The sequence below is a fragment of the Canis lupus genome, chromosome 1 (assembly GCF_003254725.2).
Source record: "Canis lupus dingo isolate Sandy chromosome 1, ASM325472v2, whole genome shotgun sequence".
Lineage (NCBI taxonomy): Eukaryota > Metazoa > Chordata > Mammalia > Carnivora > Canidae > Canis > Canis lupus.
In genome coordinates, this window is record NC_064243.1 from 35,598,537 (window position 1) to 35,616,862 (window position 18,326).

Consider the following 18,326-nt stretch of genomic DNA (forward strand, 5'->3'; position numbering starts at 1 on the left):
TAGAACAGACCATCTTAGAGGAACCTTCTGTTGAGGAACACAGACAGCCTTTTGGCTTGGAATACCTCATTCCCTGCTTCCACTCTCCTGCTAGATCTCCCTATGGGCTAAGCCCAAGGGCATAGAAACCTATTGCAATAATCCATTAGGATTAACCATCCAGGCTAGAGAGTAGAATGGAGGGAGGTAGAAAGTAGATCTGAAGGGGCAAACAGAAGATAAGATGTCTGCACACATGCTGGCATTATTAAAATCTAGAATTTCTTTCTTTTTAAGATTTTATTTATTTACTCATGAGAGATACAGAGAGACAGAAAGGCAGAGACACAGGCAGAGGGAGAAGCAGGCTCCATGCAGGGAGCCTGACGTGGGACTCAATTCCGGGACCCCAGGATCATGCCCTGAGCCAAAGGGCCATAGACTTTTTAGGCAGCATATGTGCTCCCTCCTAAAAGAAAGACTTTTATCTTAAATTTTAAGCTGGCCAATTCTGGAAAAGATTATCCAAATATGATTTGTGAGACAAAGCCCAGGGTACTAGCAGGATCTAGAAAGCACTGCCCAATATATAGTAACAAAAGAACTGGTAGCATTCATGATGATGTTCTGGTGATGTTCTACTCTGTACAGTCGAATGTAGTGGACACTAATAACCACTAGTTATGGTGGCTGTTATGCACCAAAAATGTCACTGAGACTGAGGACTTGAATTTAAATTTTTGCTTAATCTTAATTAATTTAAATTTAAATAACTACCTGTGGCTACAATAATGGGCAGCGTAGATCTACAACAAGATGTGCATGTTAGGGCTTGCTGATTCATTTAACCTCATTTCCCTTTCCAACAGGGTTAACAATTACTGTTTGTTGACTCATACAACATCATGTGCCTAGCAGTATGTCACACAGAGAGGAAGTCAACGATAGGTTATAAGAAGTAACAAGTGTTGGCAAGGAGGTGGAGACATCAGAACTCTTGTGCATTACTAGTATGAATATAAAACAGTGCAACTACTGTGAAAAATGGTGTGATGATACCACACACAACAAATTACACAGAGAATTGCCATATGATTCAGCAATTCCACTCATGGTTATATACACCAGAAAAATGAAAGCAACAACTGAAAAAGAACTATTTTTCAGCCTTTAAAAGGAAAAAGATTCGGACACATATGCTATAACATAGATAAACCTTGAAGACATTATGCCTAGTGATACAAGCCAGTTGCAAAAGGACAAATATTGTACCATTCCACTTATACGACATGTCTAGATTAATCAATTTCATAGAGGCAGAAAGTAGAGCAGTGGTTGCCAGGGGCTAGGGAAAGGGGGATTGGAGAATTAGTGTTTAATAGGTACAGAGTTGTCAGTTAGGGTAGATAAAAAATTTTGGAAAAGGGTGGTGATGGTTACATAATAATGTGATTGTACCTATGGAACTGAACTTTACGCTTTTAAAAGATGACAATGGTAAATTTTATGCCACATATATTGTATCACACACAAAATATCTTCAAGGACTTTGAAAACTAGCATGGCAAAGAGAAATGGTGGTTGCTGAATGCTACACAGTGAGGGGATAAAATATGACTATTTAGCTGAGGGCTATGGAGTAATTGTACTTGAGAGGGTTGGCTGGGCTAGATGACCTCCAATCATGAAATTCAGTGGGTTCATGAGCACTTCAAATTTGGGATGGCAGTAGGATATAAGATGGTGTATACATAGGACAGGACTTCATGCAACAGCTGTGCCCCTCTCCATGTACTTGTCCTGCTTTATTTGGGTTTATCCTTGAGTCCTCATCCATACTCATGGTTCAAAAAATCCAAACTGGAGGTGAGAGCCAACCTCTCAGAAAAAAAAAAAAAAGTATAAAACATAGGACACCCACCTGGGAGCCTAGAAGGAGTCGTGCACATCAATTGCAGAAAGCCCAGGTCCATCTAGACTGCCATTATGTATCTTCATTCCTTCATCATCTAAGTCTCAAAGATCTCACTCTCTGATAACCAATTTGCATTTTTCCAACTGAATCTCCCTAATCCCCTACCGTGTAATTCCTTGACACCCCAGAACCTCTAATCCATTAACCTAACACCTTTTCACTTTGCCTCAACACCATCATTCATGTCCTCTCTTCTCTCTTTCCTTGGTTTAAATGCCATGGTTGTTCCTTGTAATCATTCCCCTGCACAGATGCTCCACACTCTTGTTCCTCTCTCCTCCATGATGCTCAGACTCCAGGCTCCGGCTGTATCTGGATCTCTGCCTAGCACTATTTGTACCCAAATAAGCAAATGAGGCTAGTGAGAATACACAACTATACCAACTGCCCCCTCCCCCCCCATATATCATGGTCCCTGACTCCAAGTGAATCTTTAGTATTATCCAGCAATCTGACTACATTTTCAAAATCTATTTACATTCTCACTGTCCCTGAATGATATTTCATCCTTTCTACCCTCTTCTCAAACTTCCTCTCTCCTCTTCACTTTCTGCTGCTAACCTTGTTAACTTCATCGATAAAACATGTTTCTGCCTCCACATTTATCAGCATCTGTGCCCATTTGTTCTGCCTCCCCTCCAGCTATCAGAAAAGAATTCTCTACCTTCTCCAATTTAACCCCAACATTCCTTTTGCATTGGATTCTATCCCTGCTCATCTACTCAAGAACATTGCTACACAGTGATTTTAGCTCTCTTACATCATCACTTTTTCCTTGTCTTTGGCTCATGCCCATGAGCATACAAATAGGCATATTATCCAATTAAAAATAAAAATCTCTCTCTTGACCATATATTTCCTTCCAGCTATTGTCACATTCTTCTGTCTCCATTTACTCTTTTTTGATTCTCTCTGGGCCTAATCGGAGTGCTAGCAGGCAAAGTACCATGAACATTACCAGTTATTTGGTTACTATATTGGGCAGTGCTTTCTAGATCCTGCTAGCACCCAAAGAGGATCTGGGCCCTTCTTGACAACTCCAAACTTAAAGTGTCCAAAATGGAGCTCTTAATCCCCAGCAATCCTTCCCTCCCCTCCCCCAACCTTACAACTTGCTTCTCAAGTAGTCTTCCCCCATTAGCATAAGGAACCTCTTTTCTTCTAATTGTTCCAAGTAAAAACCTTGACTCATCCTGACTCTTTTTACTCTCTTATGTCCTACATCCAATTAATCAGCCAGTACTGTCATCTTCTCCTTAGGAATATATCCAGAACCTGCCCACTTCTTACCAGCTCTACTGCTAGGGTTTTTAAATCAGTGAATCAGAGAAACAGAACCATGTATTTATAAATTAAACATATATATTATGGAGGCTGAGAACTGTCAAGAACTGTAGTCTGCTAGATGGAGACCCAGAAAAGTTGGTGGTATAATTCCTGAGTCCAAAGGCCTGAGAAGCAGGAAAGTAAATGGTATAACTTTCAGTTTGAGGGCAAGTCTGTAGGCAGGAAGAAATGGATGTTCCAGCTCAAAGACATGTCCAGAGAAGACAAATTCTCCCTTACCCAGCCTGTCTGGTGTTCTATTCACTGCTTCAAGACTGGATGAGGCTTACCCATACTGGGGAGGGCAATTTGCTTTACTCATTCTATAGATTCAAATGTTAATCTCATCTAAAATATCCTTACAGATACAGACACATCCAGGATAATCTTTAACCAAATACCTGGGCACCCCATTGCCCAGTCAAGTTGACAGACAAAATTAAACAGCACAGCCTCCTAACTGGTTGGCCTTCCTCCATTGTTTCTCCTAATTTGTTAACATAATAGTAAAAAAAAAAAAAAAAAAAAAAAAAAAAAAAAACCACACACACACAAACAAACAAAAAACTCAAAACCATGAGGTCACTGCTGTACTAAAAATTCTTTGACGTCTTCTTTTCAATCAGGGTAAAATATTAAAACTGTCATGACCACCAAGGCCCTACATACTCTGTTCCCCACCCCTAGCTCCAAGATCCATTGCTCTTCCCACACTCATTTTGTTCCAGCCACACTGCTACTACTCCAAGCATGCTCCTGCCTCAGGGCCTTTACATCTACAGATCTCTGCTTGAAATGGTCATAATCCATATTGTTTCTTCCCTCAAACTGTTTTCTTATCTTAGAGGTCTTTGAAATAAACCTTTTGTTTTGTTTTTAGTTTATTATAGCACCCCTCATCTCTTATTTTCTTTTAAAATAAACTTTATTTTTTTAACAGTTTAAGATTTACAGAAAAATTGCAAGAGTAGTATAGAGGGTACTCATAAACCTTGTTCCCATTTTCCCCTATTATTACCATCTTACAATTAGTATGGCACATCATCATAACTAATGAGCCAATCTTGATACTATACTACCAATGAAAGTCCATACTTTATTCAGAGTTCTTTGTTTTTTTTTTTTAAGACTTATTTATTTATTTGCGAGAGAGAGAGAGAGAGAGTGCAGGAGTATGAGTGGGGGGAAAGGCAGGGGGAGAGGGAGAATCTCAAGCAGACTCCTCACTGAGGGGTGAGCACTCTAAGGTTCCATCTCTCAACCCTGAGGTCATGACCTGAGCTGAAATCAAGAGGCAAACTCTTAATTCATTCAGTCACCCAGGTGTCCCCTCTTTAGTTTTTTACCTAATGGCCTTTTTCTGTTCCAGGATCCCATTCAGTATACCACATACATTCAGGTGTCATGTCTCCTTAGACTCCTCTAGGCTGTGGCAGTTTTTCAGACTTTCCTTGTTTTTGATGACGTTGACAGCTTAGAGAAATATTGGTCATGTATCGTAGGATGTCCCTCTTTTGGAATTTGTCTGATGTTTTTTCTTATGATAAGCTGGGGGAAGAGGTCACAGAGGTAAAGTGACATTTTAATCACACATCAAGAGTGTATACTATCAATATGATCTATAACTGCTGCCGTTGACATTGATCATTTGGCCAACCTCTTGTTTTTAGGTGTCTGGGTTGTGAAGTTACTCTTTTCCCTCCTTTCCACACCTTACTTTTTGGGAGAAGTCATTAGGTGCACCTCATACTTAAGGAGTGGGAAGTTATGCTTCTCCTCCTTAAGGTTGGATATCTGTAAATTTTTACAAATTCTTTTGCAGGGGAGATTTATCTCCTCTCCATCATTTATTTATTCATTAAACTGCTTATATCATTAGGCACTCATGGGTTTTCTTCTTACTTTGTAGTCTAATACTACTTTATTAATTTTGTTGCTCAAATTGTTCTAGCTTCGGCCTTTTGGGAACTCTTTTAGTTGGCTTCTGAGTTTCTCTGAAATTTTCCATCAGTGAGGGGTTGTTTTGTTTTGTTTTGTTTTTTTGGGGGGGGTGTGGTTAAGCAAGTCCTAATTTTGAGCTTCAGTCTTTTTTTTTCAAGATACCATTTCGCATAATACACACTTTATCTGTTTCTCGTTCTGCAGTGGAACGCCAGGTCTTTGAGGGCGGGGTCTTGGAGCTATTTTTAACCAGGGCAAGTATCCTCAGCCCTCGAGTGGACGCTCAGTTGGGAATGAATGAATGAATGGATGGATGAATGGATGGATGGATGGATGGATGAATGGATGGATGGATGGATGGATGGATGAGTGAGTGAGTGAGTGAGTGAGTGAGTGAGTGAGTGAGTGAACGAACACACGGACGACCCGGCTGGGGCTCAGGCCACTGGGGAGGGCTGGGTCTGCGGGCCCTGCAAGGCGGGGCTGCGCCCGAGCGGCCTCTCCCAGGCACACCCACACTCCGGGCCGCCCCGCGTCAGCAGCGCCCGGGGATTCCCGGGGAAAGTCCGGCGCCTCCCGCCCGCCTGTCGGGGCGGGGATGGGGGCAGGTGCCGGGCGGCGGGCGGCACGCGGCACGCGGACGGCGGGGAGGCGCTCCTGCGGGCGGGGGAGGCGCGGCCGCTCTCGCTCTCGCTCTCGCTCTCGGGGCGCAGGAGCTCGGGGGCTCCGGGGGGGCGGGCGCTGCGGTCCCGGGGCGGGGCCTGCTCCCGCGGCCGTGGGCGCTCCCGACGCCGGGGCCGGGCGGGCGGCGCGGAGCTCAGGCGGCCGACGAGGAGCCCAGCCCGGGCCGCGGGAGGCGCCCGGAGCCCCGCCGCCAGGAGTCGCGCAACAGGTTTCCTTCCTCCTCGCGGCGCGCAGCGCGGGACCGGCGCCCGCGCAGGACGGGGCTTCTCGGCTCGCACGCTCCGTCCTCCTGCGGGTTCGTTTTCCCCCTCTACGTCTTCCTCTCTCCTTACTGCCCCGGGAGCCGAGGGTCGCCGGGGGCCGGGGGCCTCGCGGGCTGGGGCTTCGAGCGCTGTCTGGGGGGCACTTGGGGTCCGGCCCCGGGCTCACCCCCCGCTTCGCGCCTCCGGGCACTCGGCCTTGCCTTTCTCCTGCACAGCGGAGTGATTTCTCCTTTTTTTCGCCCGGTGGGCAAGGGACTGCGCATTTAGGGCTTCGTAGAAACTATGTCAGGTACCGGTGGGGAGGCTTCCCTTGCAAAGTGTGCGCCTAAGACTGCTTTTGTTTTGATTCGAGAAGAAGCTGAAGTTCTTTGGACGAATTACCGGGGATATCACTTAGGTGTGATCACCTGTACACTCCCTTGTTTTAGGTTACACTTTCTTAAAAACCCCAGAATGGGTACTTCTTGACTTGAACTTGACAGTAGGACTCAGGAGCCAGGAAATACGGATAAATTGATACTGCCTTGAAATAGTTCCTTCCAAGCCCACATAAGAAAGGCTCTATTTTTAGAAGAATGAAGACAAGCAGCAGTGGCAACGTGACAGCAAGAGCCACGCCATCCTGGGAGGGAATGAATACTGGACTCCTCTGACAATAGCTAAGGCCTGTATTATTACTTCCTGTGGTTCTCATGCACTTGTTGAGCCATTTCTCAGCAAAGGGAGGAGTTGTTATTTCCAAACGGGTATCCAGAAATGACTCACAGGGCTGCTCTTTTAATTGTGAGACTTTGTTAATGAACTTTTGAAAAGTGAGGTTTTTTCCTGGGTGTGTGTAAAGTGAGATTAAGATGTAAAATGCATGCACGCCTAAACTGGGCCGGGTGGTATAGGAAGTAACAGTTCAAGCTTTCAGTTTCCTAAAACGACAGATGGTACCGCCGACCAGCTAGGGTCACTGAGCCGATATAAGATAATCACTCACATCCTGTGCTTTGCTACAGAGGCCCAAGAGAAAATTAAGTTTGTTATTCAATAACCATCTGTTATTACGTTAATTGGTATGGTATGGTAGAAATATATCATCTTACATAGTGATTGTCACTCTCTGAATCCACATATTGGAGACAGATTGGGCCAAATCACAAACCCTCATGTGCCATGTTGGACCTGTGACTTTTTCCTATAGAAGATTTCAGCAGGTGAATGATATTGTCAGACAGGCGTTTTGGAAAGACCATTTAGAATTAAGATGGAGGACAGATTGGATGAGGACAACCCTAGCCTTAGGGGGACACATAGGAGATTACCGTAATATTTAAGAGAAATTGGAAAAGGCTTGAGTCAAGCTGTGATAGGAGTGGAAAAGAGGGAAGGAGCTGAATGGATAAAAGGCAGAACTTGACCATATCTTTAGGGGTGGGAAGTGAGGGAGAGGAAGGAGTTTAGGATGATTCCTACATTCCTAGTAAATGACTAGGATTGGAATGCAAGTAGAAGAATAGGTTTGTGGTAAAGGACCATGAGGACCTTAGGCTGAATTCACATGATGAGTCTAGAATAGTGCCTGGCACTAGGCACTGTGTACATTTTAGCTATTATTATTATTTATTTAAAAACTTTCAGGAGCACTCATTATTGTGAATTCAGTCTTTAACTCCTTACTGCATTGCTGTGGGTTAGGTACTATAATCAACTGCTTTTGACAGGTGAAAAAAGTGTTATGTTAGTAATTGATAGAGCTAGGAACTGATCCCACGCACTTGGTTCCAGAACTTACATTCTGAGCCACATTGCTTTGGTATGATATCTCTAACAATGAATAGATAATGAATGAGTGAATGAATGAATGAAATCTCCGACACTGTGATAAACTCAAAGTGGAGTCACTGTCTTGATGCCCACAATTCTTTCTCATCCAGGAATGGCCTCATATATAAGATGGGCCCTGAGTGGCCACATTGTGCTGCATGGTACCCATCCCCCTACCTTCACCCCAAAATATATTTGGTTGATCTAGGAATAGGCCTAGAATAATCAGAAAATTTCTCCTGTGAATTGTAGACACTTTTATGGAGACTCACTTTGGCTGAGAGTTCCCAGAGCTTCAACAAATGTGCCTTTAGAGCTGCTTAGGATACGACTCTCACCGAACACTGAGTGTTGACTGCTTTGCATTCCTTAGATGCGGTCAGTGATCTGTCACTGAAATCTGTAGTATCCCTCTTGTGGGGAAACAGAAAGGCTGGCCAGGGGTATTAATCCACAGAGCAGTGCCTTCTGGGGCCTGTTTTATTCTAGTTTTACCCTAAGCAGGTGTTTACCTGCCTGTCTTGCCTCTAACTTCTAGAATCTTATTAATTAAACTGGCCTGCAGTATCCCCTGTCCTCTTGATTTTAGCTGGGCAAATGACTCAGATTTCTAGGGGTTAGGGCCTGTTTTCTATTTTCAGAATCCAGGTAGATTCCTTTGGTCCCTATAAATTTTTGACAAACAAGCCTAGCTCCCCCGCTTCCTCCCAGAATCTGGCCTCAGCTCTTCACTCTTCTCATTGTTTCATGAGTTGGATTAAGACTTTGATTGTTCACCAAGCAGGGTCTAAATTATCTTTTCCTCAAAAGCCTCTACTTTGAACTATTTAAGGATTATGAACAGTGAGTTAATGTTCTACCTAAACCGAATCAGCAAACCATTTTAAGTTTGAAGGTTTTTTTTGTTTTTTTGTTTTTGCTTTTTTAAGAATTTACTTTTTCATGAGAGACACAGAGAAAGGGACAGAGACATAAGCAGAAGGAGTAGCAGGCTCCCTGTGGGGAGCCCGATGTGGGACTCGATCCCAGGACCCCAGGATCACAACCTGAGCCAAAGGCAGCTGCTCAACCACTGAGCCACCCAGGTGCCCCTGAAGTTAGAAGTTTTAAAGTTTTTTCTCCATGTGTGAAGGAATGTTTCATTCAGCATTTCTTCAGATTTAACAGGAATTCAAGGAATTTATAGCTTCCTATTATATGAGATTGACAGGAAGCCTTCCAGAATGATCCAGCCCACATGTTCACACCTTTGTCTGAATTCCTGTATGCCTGTCTGTAATTCATTCAGTGCTCAAATAATAAGGAAGGGTTTTGGTTAATATTTCATGTGGGTTTGTTTGTCTTGCCTCTTCATTTCAACTGTGGTTTCTCTGAGAGCAGAGAATCACTCAAGTTGGGGGCTTTTATAGCTCTCTCAGCTTCCTTCCTTCCATTCTGTGACTTCTGCTAATAATAAAGCCATCGGTCAGATTAAGTCATTGTTAGCCACTCCTTCTGAGTCTGTGAATAGCAGACATTATTCATTTAACCTCTTGTAAGTCTCAATAATTTGGTAATTTTTCATATAAAGCATAGTTTTAGAATTGATAACTTCCACTTATCCTTCTTGAGCTGAGTGCTTCCAACTTGATTTTGTATTGTTGTGTTTTTTTTTTTTTCTTTTCAGTGGATACAGTATCAGGGTAATCCAGAAAATATTAAACTGCCCAAGAAAATATTCATCATTTTGTATACTTGTTTCTGTATTCAGAGATGTAAAATGTTATTCCATTACTCATTGCATAACTAACTTATTGGGTAAAAATGTGAATTCTGACTTTACAGAGTAGTGGAAATTGCTCTCTTGCTATCTTCAGATGGAAACAGAGTGAACAAATATGGTTCTGTCTTCTGTTTCAGTTTCAGGATTGCAGCAATGCACAACTCACCTCTTGGTTTTATTTCTAATTTTTTATTTTAATTTTTTTTTTAGATTTTATTTATTTATTTGACAGAGAAAGAGAGAGAGCACACAAGCAGGGGGGAGCAGCAAAGGGAGTGGGAGAAGCAGGCTCCCCAGTGTGCAGGGAGCCCAATGCAGAGCTCAATCCCAAAACCCCGGAATCATGACCTGGGCTGAAGGCAGATGGTTAAGCAGCTGAGCCACCCAGGTGCCTCTATTTCTAATTTTTTTTTATTATGTGTCCGGCTGTACTGATTAGTGACACAAATCTGTTGATTTGAGAAAGTGACACACAGTGTGTAAGCTGAATTGTACCGTATTGGTAGATATCCTCCATCCTCCTTCCCTCTTCCTTGATTACTACATGGTAAGCCAGGATGCAATGATGTTAGCCGATAGTATCATACAGCTCTTCTTCATTAGTTACAAAGGACTCTCATATATATTTTCTCTTTTAATTCCCATAAAAACCTGGCAAAACAGAAATGGTATTATTGTTGCTGTTGTCGTCTGTATTTGAATTCCATACTTGAGGAAAGACACACTTGGAGAAATTAAGTGACCCCTTGATTACTCAAGAAGTCAGGTACAGAGGCCCATGACCCAGTGCTGTTAGTGCTTAACTGAAAAAGGCAAGTTTAGCATCTTAGGTCACATTCCCTGCAAATAGACGGTGAGATTTGCATACAGAAGGTTTATGGGAGATGCCGTGGGAATAACACTTGTCAGGGAGAAAGCAGCAGGATTATGCAGAGGGAGAAAATGAACTTTAGCGCCTGTACAATGGAGGCCTCAACAGCAGGAAACTTTGAAGGAGGAATGGCCCCCTCAGAATTGTTTGGCAAGTAAGGGAGCTAGCTAGTCATCTGCATTCTCTGCAAGGACTAGTTAGTGGCCATGGGCTACACCCAGGCACGAGGTGCACTCTTGGACTAAGCAGCTTCCTTCAGTCAAAGGCAATTCCTGGAACTCTGAGCCTTCAGTAAGCCAACGTTTCTGGCAACTGGGGGACTGAGGGCCTTGGTCCTGAAGGAGATCAGCATACCACATAATCTACAACCTTTGTGTGCAAGAGAGCATCCTCCTCCGCTAGAGCCTTGTTTGTGTCTTTCTGACCCAAACTGTTGCCCTGCTGAGTGGAGCCCAGAAAGTTGTCATTTTATCCAAAGCCCTTAAAGGTTTAGAATAGCTGACCAGATAGCAAAAAGACAAAGTAGCCTTAATCCTAGGAAGATTAGGAGCAGAAGGGGAGCCCGGTGAGGGAAGACTGGGATGAAAGCAGTGATGTGCCTTGTAGAAAACTAACTTCTGATGCCCATGGCTAACAAAAGGCCCTTGGCTGTCCAGACCTAGAACAAAAGTGTAACGAATTGTGGTCTTTGCTGTAAATTTGGGCTTTATCATTGTTGAATGGTAAACAATTTTGTGATATTGACCTGCATTTCCTCTGTTTTCTCCTTTCATCCCCCCTCATCTTTCTATGCCTTTGAAAAGCCTCAGACCAGTCCAGTGACTCTCAGTATGTAGCCTGTAGATTGTAATCATCAGAATTACTTGGAGCCTCTAAAAAAAAACTCCCCAAAACAACAACAAAAAAGAAAACAAAGTCCAGGCCCACATTTGATATCTATTGGGACAGAATCTTTAAGAGTGGCGCATATGAATTGATATTTTCAAAAAAATTTACCCAGGTGATTTTTATATGTGTTCTACTTAGAGAACCATTGACCTAAACTATTATGCTTTTGATGATGACTAAGCCTATTGGGATTTTTCAAATTAGCAAGAAGTTACAAAAAACAGTGGGATAACAGAGCAACACATGAGCCTTGATCCCAGCAGGTTTAATAATTCACCCCTTGTCTTTCATAGCAAATTCTTGGTGTGGCCATGAGAGACTGTCCCCAATTCCCTGGCTGGCTTCTGCCCAAAATTTCTAGAAAGAGAGAGGGATGAGTCTGATTTGGCTTTTTAGTAGCTAAATGAGAGATGCCAAATTCTTTGAATAGTCATAGGGGGGAAGTCAGTGAATTTATAGGAATCAGTAAACTTTCTAGGAGAATAAGAAAGTTCCAAGACATTTTATCTCAGATGAAGCTTTGAGGTGCTGCCTTATAACTAAATTCACTAGGATGAGAGAGAACTATGACAAGAAAATATATTATCTTCTTCATTGAAATAGGGAATGATTATTGTTCATCAAAGGGAAAAGCACTTCTAAAACTACCAATTCTGAGTCTGGTCATTGCAGGAAGTATCAGACTCACTTAAAGAGTCTGATAAACTCCTAGGGCATTTTGATGCTCTGTGCTGGGTGCTCTGGGGTATATGCCAAATGCAACAAGTACAGCCCCTCATGGAACTTATAGGCAAGCAGAAAGGATGGGCAGTAAAAAAATTAACAATAGAATATAGTAAATATCAGGAAAGAGGAAGTACCACAAAGTGTGAGATCATAGAGCCAGTCCAGTTTAGTCTAAGGTCAGAGGGTTTTCCATTCTCATGAAACATATAAAAATAGAAGCTGTGAGGCTGGCTTTGGTTATAACACAAAGGGCCTCTTTGTAACAAAGGAAAATCTTTTGATCTAGTTTAAAATCGACTGATCCTTCGTGTGTGTGTATCTGTCCAGTATGTGAGCACACACATTGGTAAAGAGAGGTAAGAACATGACTCCTTCACTTAATGAGTAAAACACAGAGCAAGGAACAGAGAAGGAACTCTTTTGGTAGCTCATTCGATGTACCATTGTTTGAAGTTAATTAATGTTTTAACATGTAATATATGGTAAAAAGAAAATAAATTTAAAGTCTGAAAATCATGAACTTGTATGACAACTTTTGAAAGTTAATTTTAAGAATCTGATGATTATGGCCTAGGAGGGTACTTGACAGATTTGCCTTCGGGCTCTGTTTCAGTTCAAGTTTGAAGCACATTTCCTCAGAGGTCAGCATGTGTTCTTGCTTCTCATCTTCCTGCTTCACATTCTTGACCCTGGTGAGAGAAGATGCAGCAATGCTGTTGAAGTTTGTAGCTTCCGCCTGGCTTGGCAGGTCATGCTAAGTTCTTGTTCCTTTTTTCTGGCCAGTTCTTGCTCTTTTAGTATTTCTTTTTTTTTTTTTTTTTAATTTGCTCTATTTATTCATGAGAGACACAGAGAGAGAGAGAGAGAGAGAGAGAAAGAGGAAGAGACACAGGCAGAGGGAGAAGCAGGCTCCACGCAGGGAGCCAGATGTGGGACTCAATCCTGGGTCTCTAGGATCATGCCCTGGGCCGAAGGCGGTGCTAAATCGTTGAGCCACCCAGGCTGCCCTGCTCTTTTAGTATTTCTGTATCTGCTTCTTTTCTCCCCTTAAATTATAAATTTAGTCTAGGGCAGGGATTATGATTTCTGGATTTTTAAATCTTTGAATCTCCTGCAGCTCTTCTATTATACTTTATTACATTAAATAAATAACCTAAAATGTAATATCTGGGTTAAGAGGTGATCCTTGGGTTGAGAAAGTAACCAAATGGGTTCTCTATTAAGAACATACTTGTTGGGGATCCCTGGGTGGCTCAGTGGTTTAGCACCTGCCTTCGGCCCAGAGCGTGATCCTGGAGTCCTGGGATCGAGTCCCACATCGGGCTCCCTGTGTGGAGCCTGCTTCTCCCTCTGCCTGTGTCTCTGCCTCTGTGTGTGTGTGTGTGTGTGATGAATAAATAAATTTTAAAAATCTTAAAAAAAAATCATGTGTCTCGAAGATGGGGAAAAAATCATTAAAAAAAAAAGAACATACTTATTTAACCGGACATCACAAAGCAGATATGCCAAGTGCAAACATGCATATTTAGCCTGTGAATGTCAACGTTAATTACTAAAAATACCATCCACTTGGCTGAGTGCAGGGAAGGGATCATTAAGTCATCATGGAGCAGCACTTATTAGATGTAGATGGTGGTATAGAATGTCCTGCCGGGTCTCACTTGAATCAGCTTAGACACATGTCTACACCATCCAGCATCTTAGAATAACACTGATTTAAAGATTAGGATTTAAAACCATAGTGCAAATGAGAATATAACTCAGGCTTGAAGTGTGACTTCAAGTGAACAGACATGTGATGTCTTATGATGACCATTGACCATGTTTTCTTACATCTTTCTTCCTCTGCTTTGGCATGTTCCTTGGCTTATTTCAGGTATGACTCAATTTATGTTCTAATGTTTTGTCTTACTTTTGCTGTATATAGGAAGTATATGAATAGTTAGGAAATCATTCTCAACATTTGTTCTTCCACTTTCTATTTTGTATAGTTCAAACTTGATTTATTGCTGAAGTACAGGTTATGAGTTAGTCCACTCTGAACCCGGTTGAATACTTTAATTGTAAATTAGTTCAACTTTTAGATTTTCGTTAAGAATTGGAATTTTTATTTTTTTAAAGATTTTATTTATTTATTCATGAGAGACCCACAGAGAGAGAAAGAGAGGCAGAGACACAGGCAGAAGGAGAAGCAGGCTCCATGCAGGGAGCCCGACATGGGACTCGATCCCGGGTCTCCAGGATCCAGGATCATACCCTAAGCCGAAGGCAGGCACCAAACTGCTGAGCCACCCAGGCTGCCCAGGATTGGGATTTTTAAATTCCAAGGCTATGTTGGTGGGGTGCCTGGGTGGCTAAGTTGGTTAAGTGTCTGCCTGTGGCTCAGGTCGTGATCCCAGCGTCCCAGGATCCAGTCCCACATCAGGCTCCCTGCTCAGTGGGGAGTCTGCTTCTCCCGTGCTCTCTCTGCTCCTCCTCAACGCAGTCTTGTATGCTCTCTTTCAAATAAATAAATAAAATCTTTTTTTTTTCATAAAAAAGACTATCTTGGTGAAATGAAATATTTTTCTTTTTGAAAACTCTTTAGAAGATAGAGCTTGTTTCCTAAAGAATCAAAATGTTGGTAGTGTCAACTCATCTGAAAAGAAGAAAGCCCCAGTTAGGCAGTATACTTTTGTTGTTTAATTGGAAAGTTTGTCGAGTTATTAATTACCCTTGCTGAAACTCAGAATGCTAGAGACACTTTCTCCTGTTGACATCTGGTTACCTATACCCACCACTGATAACAGCATGAACACAGAATGAGGATTTTTTAAAAATTTACTTTCAATTGAAGCATAGTATATAGAATATTGTATTAGCTTCAGGTGTATGACATAGTGATGTGATATTTATATACATTACAAAATGCTCACCACAGTAAGTATAGTTACCATCTGTCGCCGTACAACATTATTGCAGTATTATTGGCTGTATTCCCTGGACTGTACTTTATATTCCTGTGACTTATATATTTTATAACAACCAGTTTGTACTTCTTCATCTCCTTCACCTACTTCTCCCAGCCCATCACCTCCCATGCCTCTGGCACCATCAGTTTGCTCTCTGCACTTATGAGTCTGTTGCTGTTTTGTTTTTTCATTTGTTTTGTTTTTTTAGATTCCATGTGCAAGTGAAATCATATGATATTTGTCTTTGTCTGACTTTCTAAAAAAGATTTTATTGATTTATTTGACAGAGAGAGAAGCAAGGGAAGCAGCAGAGGGCGAGGGAGAAGCAGGAGCAAGGAGCAAGGAGTCTGACGCGGGGCTCGATCCCAGCACCCTGGGATCTGACCTGAACTGAAGGTAGTTGCTTAACCAACTGAGCCACTCAGGTGTCCCAGAATTGTCCCAGGTTGTCTTTGTCTGTCTTATTTCACTTAGCTTGCATTATACCTTCTGTGTCCATTCATGTATACAATATATGCTTTCAGTTTGTATTCTTTCCATATAGTCTTAGTAACTAAAGCATAGATAAGTCTTATATTCTGATTATTAAGATAATAAGTCTAAACTAATGTATTATTTTTAATTTGTATTTATTTGCTAAACAGTAGATAATAATTTCATATTTTTATTAAGAATATTTTGTCTCCTGTGAAATACCTTTCTATATACTTTGCTCGATAATTTGTCATGTTATTTTCTTGCCAGTTGGAGTTGTCTCTGCATATAATATTGAGTACCTATACAATGTTTGTTATATTTTGTGTGAATATTTTCTTCTGTCTTTTGCTTGAATCCTTAATATTTGTTATTCTTTTTTTTTCCAGAGAGATTCCACATTTTATTTAGTCAAATTTGGTTATCTTTTTTCTTTGAGATTTCTTCCATAGCCTCACATCTCATAGAAAGTTATTTTCCCAGATGTTCAACTTTTCTTTCCATTAGTGTTTCTGTTACATAACAATTTTGCATTTTTAAGTCTTTGATGTCTCTGAGGCATATTATAGGGTCTCCAGTAAGGATTAGAGAGGAATAAATTCTTGCTGCTCAGTTTTACCAGCCTAGTTGTTTACATTTTTTCCCCTCTATTACTTTTTGGTGGTTGCTTCCTCATATACTAACATTTTATATATAATTGGTTTGTTTCTCAGTGTTGTGCTCATATCCATTAATCTAATTTTTATGTTTGTAAAAAGATTATGCTTTTAATTACTGTCTTATGACAAGTGGTAATATCTGCTAGGGCTTTCCTCAATCCACCAGTGCTATTTTCTTTTCAATTTAGAAAAAAAAAAACTTTAATCATTTATTATTTGAGTTTTATTTAAGGATCATTTTCTTTTTTTAGAATTTTTTTAAATCCTGGTGGGAATTTTGGATTTAGTTCAGTCAAAAAATTAACTTGGGGAGAATTCCAGATTCCATTTACAAATGTGTCTAGGTGTGCGTTCTAAAGTGGAATCTGTGGAGAGATGGTTATGTGAGAGAGAGAGAGAAAGTAGTAAGCAGGCAGGATTGAGAACTCCTGGTTACCCTCCAGCCAAAATTCACAACATTACCCTATTAGCATTACCAAAAAGCCCATTTTGTTCTTTTTTCCTGTTTGTTTCTCTCTTTCTCCCTGCCTCCCTTCCTTCCTTGCTTTCCTTACATTTGTCTTCTTTCTGTAGTTTTTAATTTTATCAAACATACATACATAATTAAAGAGTCAAAAAGTTCTATAAAACTAATGAAAAATGAAAGTCTGATGGAAAAAGGTCAGTCCCTTTCTATTTCATCTCACCATCCCCCAAGGCAACTGTATTAACTCTGTTTACATTTTCTTTTATGTTTACTATGTTTACTGATTCTTTTGGTTTTTATATTTATATCTTGAAATAACATACTATTTCTTGATTTTTCCATTTTGGGCATTATCTATTGATTTTCCTTACTGAAGATAATTTAGCTCATTTTAGTCCTCTCTGTTAGAGACACGTACCCCTCTTGTTCCTTTCCCCATCCTTCCAATACAGCAGAATCCCAATTTGAGTTAGATCAGTATTTAGTAATTATAGGCTTATGATTAGGAAAATGCTAATCACAAGAGATCCATGGTTTATATCAGGATTACTGTCCTCTGACTACATAATCTGTTTTAGCTTTCCTGGAGGTTAACTGTCTGCGTTTTTTGTTGTTGTTAATAGTTTAGTTTTATTTATGGTTATAATCTATTCAACCCCAAATTGTCTACATCTCCTCCCAAGGAATTTTGACCCATCAGGAATTTTGAGTTTCATCTTTCTGAAGAGATCTCTCCTGTCATCTCACCTAATCTAGACAGATGGGCTTTCCAGTCACGTGCCAGCTCTTATCTTAGAATTTCCCATTGCCGTCATCCTGGGATGCCCTCTGCCTCTCTCCTCTGCTGGATTTCATGTTAGGATTCTATAGTCTATCTTTTTTGCTTCACTTCCTTGTTTTGTTGGAACACATTCTCCACTCTCTTCCTGAGAAAGGGCATAGGAAATGTTTTTTGATGCTTTGTATAACTGAACATTATTTATTCTACTTCATATTTGATTGATGGTTTGGCTGAGTATAGAATCCTGGGCTGAAAATACATTTTCCTCAAAAATTTAAAGGTATTGTTTCATTATTTTGTTGTTTCCGATGTTGCCGTTTAGAAGTCCAAAGCGTTTTGACTCTTGTTGCTTCATAGGTGTGTTTCTGTGCTTTCCCCCTACCCCACCACTATATGATGTCTTCTCTCTGAAATTATTGTTACGCAGAATTTTAATTTAAAGTAGTGGACCTCCAAATTCTTCATTTTCACCTCTTTATTTCTCCTTAGTACTTAATGGAAAAGATCTCTTATTGTCCTGTCTGTAGGATCTGGGTTGGTTTGCTGGACAGTAGGTGAAGGAAGAGGGCTTGAAGGTCCACATTTCATATTAAAAAACATTCTTCTCATCCTCCTTTCTTCAGATAAGTACCTCTCCCTTGGTATAGGTTCAGAATCTAGCCTGCACTCTCATGCCAAGATGGGATAAGGGATGACAGATCCTTTCCTTTTCTTAAAAAGGCTTTAACCAAACTCAGTTGTTACTCCATCACCTCCTTTTTCATAGAT

At 41.1% G+C, this 18,326-nt stretch overlaps 1 protein-coding gene across 12 annotated transcripts in view; it reads left to right on the plus strand.

Annotated features, from left to right (window-relative positions):
- The window catches only part of STX11 (syntaxin 11), a 44,761-nt gene that overhangs the window by 3,410 nt on the left and 23,025 nt on the right, over window positions 1-18,326 (plus strand). For 2 of the 12 annotated variants that reach the window (XM_035701045.2, XM_049113443.1), the window contains exon 2: window positions 15,466-15,574. The exons of 3 other annotated variants lie outside the window; for them this stretch is intronic. The gene's annotated coding sequence lies outside the window, so the exon portion shown is untranslated. Of the gene's footprint in view, window positions 1-5,916; window positions 6,201-6,596; window positions 6,833-6,871; window positions 10,131-15,465; window positions 15,624-18,326 lie in introns of those variants that run through there. 7 more of the 12 variants (XM_049113440.1, XM_025422479.3, XM_035701050.2 and 4 more) reach the window with 7 other exon arrangements.